General features: G+C 38.1%; 1 pseudogene; it reads left to right on the top strand.

Moving 5' to 3' along the window:
* The first annotated feature begins 4,707 nt into the window (after positions 1–4,707).
* LOC140344408 (olfactory receptor 12D1-like) lies at positions 4,708–5,324 on the top strand (annotated as a pseudogene).
* The last annotated feature ends 2,365 nt before the right edge of the window (positions 5,325–7,689 follow it).

The following is a 7,689-nucleotide window of genomic DNA, read 5'->3' as shown; positions in this document are numbered from 1 at the left end:
GGGTAATGGGAGGCAGGTCACCCAGATAAGTGATTTCATCCACTAGAATATTACTACATTGATACATCTATAGTTATACATACAACAATGATCGGTCCCAGCCCAAAGTCATATAGTTTTCAATCCATGGGGACCATATCTTCTGGAATTTGAGTAAAGAGTTGGTTAGTAAAACTCTCATCTTCTCATTCACTAAGAACCAAGACATTTTATTCTTAACTTGAACTAGAGTGGGGACAGCTGACCACCAAGCCTTGGCTAACACCATTTTAGCTGAAGTAAACAGGTAAGTCAACAATTTAAGTTGGTTATTCGTACAAACTGATGACTTCAAATTTAAAAGGGCCTCAGCAGGGCATTTAGAAAAAGATGGTATAATGTCCCGCTGTTCTACAGCCCCTGAAACAGTCACCAGAGCAGGCAGGTTTAAACTTAACTAAACGAGATGGCACCATGTACCATCAAATATTGTAGTTGGCTTCCACCGCTGACGCATTTATGCTACAGTGGGCTGCCGTTTTCCAAATTTGTGCCAAATTTTCCTGCTCAAATGACATGCCTAAGTTGGTTTCCCAGCGGGACACATAAGAGGGTGTGAATGTAATTTTCTGTACTAGGTCACTATAGAATGGTCGAAAGAACCCCCTTCGATCCTGTACAAATAACTGTTCAAACCAGGTAATATTAAATGGCCCAGGGGACCTCCCCAGCCTGGTCTGGGCAAAGTGCTTAATTTGTTAAAAATGTTAAGGTGGTATTCTAGCTACCACTGTAAGAGGGGTATTCTTCGCATTGGCCACCAGTTTAAAAGGCTTTTCCTCACTGACCCCCAATATTTTGGTTTCAGCAGGGTTCCTCAGGCATGAAAAGGTTGAGAAAGGCAATGATGCTATTTTTTTTTCAAACACCCCTACCTTTTAATCAATAAAAGACAGATCCTGAGCCTTGAGCCAAGTGGATTAGCACAGGCTAAAATAATGTCAACAGTTTGTTGCAGATAAGAGAGGGCATAAATTTAATCTCCTCTCCCCTGTCCATCATCCAGACTGTAACTTTATAATCAGTAACAAAGTAAAAGGCTGCAATAGGGACTAATCTGTGTTAGGCTTTTTTTATGTCCAGACAGAAAATTTTACATATCATTGTCATCTTTAGGCCAACATCTCAGTCCAGCAAGTAACTGCTGACACTGGATGATGCTGAACAAAGGCCGTAATATCCTTTTGACGAGGATTTTGTATTAAAGTCATGAGTAAAAGAAAGTACACTGTTTTTAATTTTTAAGGGTTTGCTTTTCAGGACACAATAAAAACAATCATCTTACCCTAGCAGGTTTAAAATAGGTTAATACAACCTCAGATGGTTAGCAACACATAGCATGTTTTATCCTGGTGTTGTATTTTTTTTTTTTTTTTTTTTTAACGAAGACGAACAAAGTCAAAATGGAGAAACAGTGTGTAAAAAAATAATTATGCCCTTCCATAGGAAGTTTGACGTTCATGCATCATGCAGCCCCTTGTCGTTGGAAAGGATCGTAAAAGATCCTTTCCAACGACAAAAATTGCAAGTGTGTACGCAGCTTTAGTCACGCATGGTGGTAGAGGGGTGGTGATTTAGGCTTGTTTTGCAGCAACAGCACCTGGGCATTTTGCAGTTATTGAGTCAACCACAAAAACTCCTCTGTTTACCAATCTTTGAAACCAACTGGTGACAACTAAAACTTTGTCCGAAATTGGGTCATATATCAGAATAATGAGGCCAAACAAACTAGCAAATCTACAACAGAAAAGAAAAGAAATCAGGTATTGCAATAGCTCAATCAAAATCTAGACTTCAAGCCTATCTAAATGCTATAAAACCTTCAGAAAACTGTGAATAAATTTATATCCACAAACCTCAATGAACTGAAGCAATTACAACTAGCCAGATAATATAAAATACTTAATAATTTTATTAGTAATGGCAAGCATAAAGAAAACTCAACAGAACCTAAAAACAGTAATGGAAAGGAATGTTCCTCACATTTCAAATGTAATCAAATTTAAATAAATCCCTATGTATTTAGTAGATGTTCTGCTTCTTCATGAGATAAGTAAATACATAAACAACAAGAAGTAGCAAGGACACTATAACTAAAAAAACATTTATTAATTTATACTGGTCACCAAAGATATAGAATATAAATCTCTGACCCAAATACCCTGAAAGTTCACAAACCATTGGTCCAGGATGTCACTGCCCTGAAGAAAACACATGCATCCCATGATACTTATTATATATTAAATGTTAAGAATGAAACAAAAAGAAAAGTTGTGCAGATGTTATAATATTGAACTGATAGCTTGGAAATGTTTTATTAGAAATGCACTTTATACTTTTCTACCCCTTTGTACTGGCATAAATGTTTAGGGGTGATATCCCTTAAACATATCCCATAAAAAGTGTCCTTATTCCTTTGCTATGGAGGAAAAGAGGGGGGTCTAACCAAGCCTATTAGAGTTGTATTGGCCATATCAAGTCAGGGATCTTGTGTCATAAATATCTGTTGATGGTGGTGCTAAGTTCGCAGATGAAGTGATGGTGTGCAGAGCAGCTATGACTTGATATTAGGGTCTCAGTACATCTACTACAAGACTGTTTATACTATATAGAGGAACTTAGTTGCATCCTACTGCAAACACCCTTTGGAGATATCATATCCTCCTGATTCTGCATACAAAAAACATATGACACTACCCTACAGGACCATATACAACCTATGCAAGCAAACAACACATGTTTTCAAAACAACACCCCTGAGGAAGCCATACTTGGAGAAAACGCTTTGGGTACTACTAGCAACATGATTTTATGGTCAAACATTCTTTATGATTAACAACTACATATGTTGACGAGTTGTTGCATGTCTAGCACCTATTTGGCCTATGTTGAACCCCAAGAAACCATTGTGGTTCAATTCAACCTTGGAATATTTTGTACTGTATTCAGCACCTTCTTAGGGCTCCAATTATATTTTGGTTGACCACTAGATTGTTTAGTGGTTCCTTTCATTTTTTAAGTTCTACCGTATTTATTTTATATATGTCTATAAATACACTATTTGTGTCAAAAACCCCTACTTAATCCCTCTCTTTGATTTCATGTTCTATTTATTTTGAGGGTAGGGACTTTATTGATTTTTCCAATACAAATGTTATATATTACCACCAAAATACAACTAAACTATAAACTATAACTGCTCATGAGGGCTGTTTTGGAGATTATTAGAAGGTCATGCAATATGTCTTTCTTAATGATATATAATGATTTTCTATTTTAAATGATATATGTGAATTTCCTCTTTGCGGTGTCGATTTTCACTTATCCTAATTAATGAAGTGAAGTTGTGCTGACTGCAGTCAATTATTATGCGAAAGCTGAATTCCTGTATTTTTGACTGGATATGTTTTTGCGAAATTTAATTTTTCTGCATTACACCTTATTATTAAAAAGAGATGAAAATCCAGTTTGCAAAATGATAATTAACCATAAAAATACTCATTCAAAACAATATATCAATATAATTACCATGTTTAAACTTTGTTGTTCATTCTTTGGAAATAAAGAAAAAAGGCAGTTTGTTCTATGTCGAATTTCTGCTATTTAATCTTATTTTTAATTTACAGGTATTGCTTTTATTAATCATTTTATTGCTACATCCCAATGGACAAGAGCAAATTTTACATTTCTGCTATTTGGCATAAAGGTTCACATCATGTAAGATAAATTGTTATATTATATTGTGTAGTTTTCTAAGACAAAAGAATGCTGGTGATAATAGTGTTGCAGAAATGATTTGAATTTTCATGCCATCTAAGACTAAACCTAAACAAAACTATAAAAAATTAATTTTTTATGCTTTAATCAAGGTCAGGTTTTATGCAAAAAAGTGTTACTGTAAAAAAAAGTATCTATTTCATTCCATAATTTGTCCTGATAAAAAATTACACCAAAGCCTATTTTTTATTTTTTTTTATGTGAAACAAACAAACCAAAGCAAATGAAAACAAAAAAGATTACCTATTAATGCTTAAAAAACAAGTTGTGGAAAAAAAGAAAAAAGTACAAAATCCAGGTACTAGGTTTATTTTATCTGGTGCTTGAAAATGTTCTTTACAATAGCTTAATCCCCATTTACTAGATTTTGGCATCCACTGACAAAAATCTAACATGCATAGGGCTGCATACACACGTGAAATAATTGTCGTTGGAAAGGATCTTTCATGATCCTTTCCAACGACTAAGGACTGCACGATGCATGAACGAAATCTGTACATACAGCACCGTTCTGCTCTAAGGGGGGGGGGACAACAGAGCGGCACCCTGCTGTGCTCTCTCCCCCTTCACTTGCATTAGGATAGTTCGTCATCCATCATCCTTGGATCCGCCAGAACAGTTGTTCAGACGATGGACGACGGGCGATGTACACACGCCAGTATCTCGTCCAATATTGGCCCTGAGCCAATTATCGGACGAGAACCATTGGAAGTGTGTAGGTAGCCTAATGTGTGATAAAGATGTTACTGGCTGATCCTTACACTTTTACTACCATGAAGGCTCCCTTGGATTTTATTTTAGTTAAATATTTTCACCAAAGGAAATGCATAAGTAAATCCCTTCAATAATTATTGTACACATCTGTTTTTAACCTAAATTATTCTAATAATTATTCTAAGTGTGATTACCTCTGAAAAACAACTACACACACCAATGTACTTCCTCTTAACAAACCTTGCCATTGTTGACATCCTTTTGTCTTCTGCTACTGGCCCCAAACTTTTTTATATTTTGGTCACAGCACAAAGGTCCATTTCCTACATAGAACGCAATACCCAACTTTATTTCTTCCAATTTTTCATGGTAGTATAGTGTTATACCCTAGCGGTCAGGGCTTTTGATCGGTACGTAGCAATCTGCTTTCTGCTCAACTACACCCTTATCATGAAAAGTGCAGTCAGGAAACGGATGGTTGTTTTTTTGCTGGTTGGATAAGTGATTTTGTCAACTCGGTAATCCAAGCCATCTCAATATCTCATCTTAACTTTTGTAGATCAAATAAGGTGGACCACTTCTTCTGTGATGTCACTCCGCTGTTCAAGTTGTCCTGTTTCAACACACAAATTGGTGAGGCTCTCTTCATGATTGTGGTGGATGTGGCAGGGTTTGGGCCAGTCATATTTATATTGTTGACTTATTGTCTGATTATTACTGCAATTACAAAGATTAGCACTAGTGTTGGTCGAATAGCTCACTATTCGATTTGGCAGCTATTCGCTCGAATATAGCAAAAAAATTCGGGTGGTCGAATGTCAAAGCCGAACACCATTAAAGAAATGGGAGGAAAAATTCAGTTTTTTTTCAGCACTGTGTAAAGCTTCTACAGCCTCCAAACAGATGTAAAAAGATACATTATAAAAGGATACATAAAAAGATACATTGTAAAAAGATACATTATAAAAGGATACATTGTAAAAAGATACATTATAAAAGGATACATAAAAAGATACATTGTAAAAAAATTGGAGCAGCTCTGGAGAAGTCTTGTATCCGTGTGTGTGATGAGGTTATGAGTGAGGAAGTCATTAGTAGACTCGGCTGAGGGAGTATTTTTTTACCAGGTAAGAAATGTAAGTGGGACTGTGTAGGGAATTGAAGGCAAAGCACAGGAGCTTGAATTTGAATCTAAGGTGAAATAGAAGCCAATGTAGAGATCTGCTAAGAGAGTCAACGGAAGAGGGGAGTGAAAGGGTCTGAGACACTCCATTTTGTTGCCTGAGACACTCCATTTTGTTTCATATTCTAGTTTTTAGTTATGAGAGCTTAGTTATGAGAACTAAATGTATTCCTTGGTTGTTTAGACTATATGTGTATAAACCTGATGTTCTGCCAAGATGAGTGTCCTTGTTAGTTCTGCTAGACTCAGATATTGTCGATTGTTTTTGAATAACAAGGTGTTTTGTATGTGTCTGAAATTATGTCGCTAAACAGTTTCATTTAGGATATGTATTTTAGTAATTTTCCATTCATTCTAATAAATGAGCATGCACAATGGCATATTGTTATGGTATATAAACTAATGTTTGTTATAATAAAGTTGAAGATTGCTTGATACCATACGAGTGTATGTGTCGTTGACCAATTCTTCCCAGGCGCCTGTTCTGATGCACTGAGAGACACTGGGATGGTGAGAGATCTGAGAGGAATAGAGCCAAGAAACCTGCAGATCCTTTCAGGGAGGTGGGAAGGATGGATGAGTCTGGCTGCAGCGTTCATGATCTATTGTAGAGGAGAGAGTCAGGTTAGTGGAATACCAGAGAGGAGGATGTTACAGACGAGAGATGATAAGAGCATGTACAAGGAGTTTGATGGTCTCTGTGGACAGGTAGGGGCAGATTTTGGAGATGTTGCGCGGGTGAAAGTGACAGGACCTGGAAATGCTCTGAATATGGGAAGTAAATGAGAGGGCAAGGTTAAAGATGACACCAAGACAATGTGCCTGAGGGTAGGGCTGAATAACAGTGTTGTTAACAGAAATATGTCGGGGAGATTTGGAATTTAAGGGGGGATGATGATGAGTTCTGTTTTATCCAGGTTGAGTTTCAGGAATCGGTCAGACATCCATGAAGATATGGCCAACAGGCAGCATGAGACCTTCTCCAGGACTGAGGGAGACAAGTCAGGGGTGGACAGATAGATTTGAGTGTCATCAGTATACAGATGGTACTGTAAGCCAAAGGAGGATATAAGACTACAGAGAGAGGAGGTGTACAGAGAAAAGAGAACCAGTCCAAGGACTGACTCTTGGGGAACACCAACAGGAAGGAGAGTGGGGGAGGAGGGATTACCATTGAAAGAAACTTAAAAGGAGCAGTCAGACAGATAGGAAGCAAACCAAGAGAGAGCAGTGTCACTGATACCAATGGAGCGCATGATTTGTATTAGAAGGGGGTGATCAACATTGTCAAAAGCAGAGGAAAGACCAAGGAGATGGAGGAGGGAAAAGTTGCCTTGAGACTTAGCTCTGATGAGGTCATTGGCCACTTTAGTTAGGGCTGTTTCAGTGGAATGGGCAGCTCTAAAACCAGACTGGAGAGGGTCAGGGGGAGAGTTGGTGCTCAGGTAATCGGTGAGTCTTTTGTAGACAAGGCGTTCAAGAGGTTTGGAGACATATGGGAGATGGGAGATAGGATGGTAGTTAGAGGGTAGGGAGGGGTCCAGTGAGGGTTTCTTTAGGATAGGGAGAACTATGTCAAGGAGGGTGAGGTTGCAGAGTTTTGAAAATACCAGGTCTAAAGTGTGTCCAGCTATGTGTGTGGGGCCATTGATGTTCTGTGTGAATCCAAATGAGGAGGTAATGGAGAGCAGTTTGGCTGAGGAGAGAAGGTTGGGCTCATCCATTGCAACATTAAAGTCACCAAGGATTAGGGTGGGCAGGTCATTGGAAAGAATGTGTGGGAGTCAGGAGGCAAAGTTTTCCAAAAATTGTGATACAGGGCAAGGGGGGGCGGTAGACAACAGCAACAATGAGGGGTAAGGGGGCTAAAGAGATGGACAGAGTAGACTTTAAAAGAAGTGAAAATGAGACAGAGTGTATTTACAATTAGGTGAGAAAATGGGACCCACACCACCCCCTACTATGTTGCCAGGTCT

The sequence above is a fragment of the Pyxicephalus adspersus genome, chromosome Z (genome assembly GCF_032062135.1).
Source record: "Pyxicephalus adspersus chromosome Z, UCB_Pads_2.0, whole genome shotgun sequence".
Taxonomy (NCBI): Eukaryota; Metazoa; Chordata; class Amphibia; order Anura; family Pyxicephalidae; genus Pyxicephalus; species Pyxicephalus adspersus.
The sequence above is the reverse complement of the archived record's forward strand: the minus strand, read 5'-3'. Positions and strand labels throughout refer to the sequence as shown.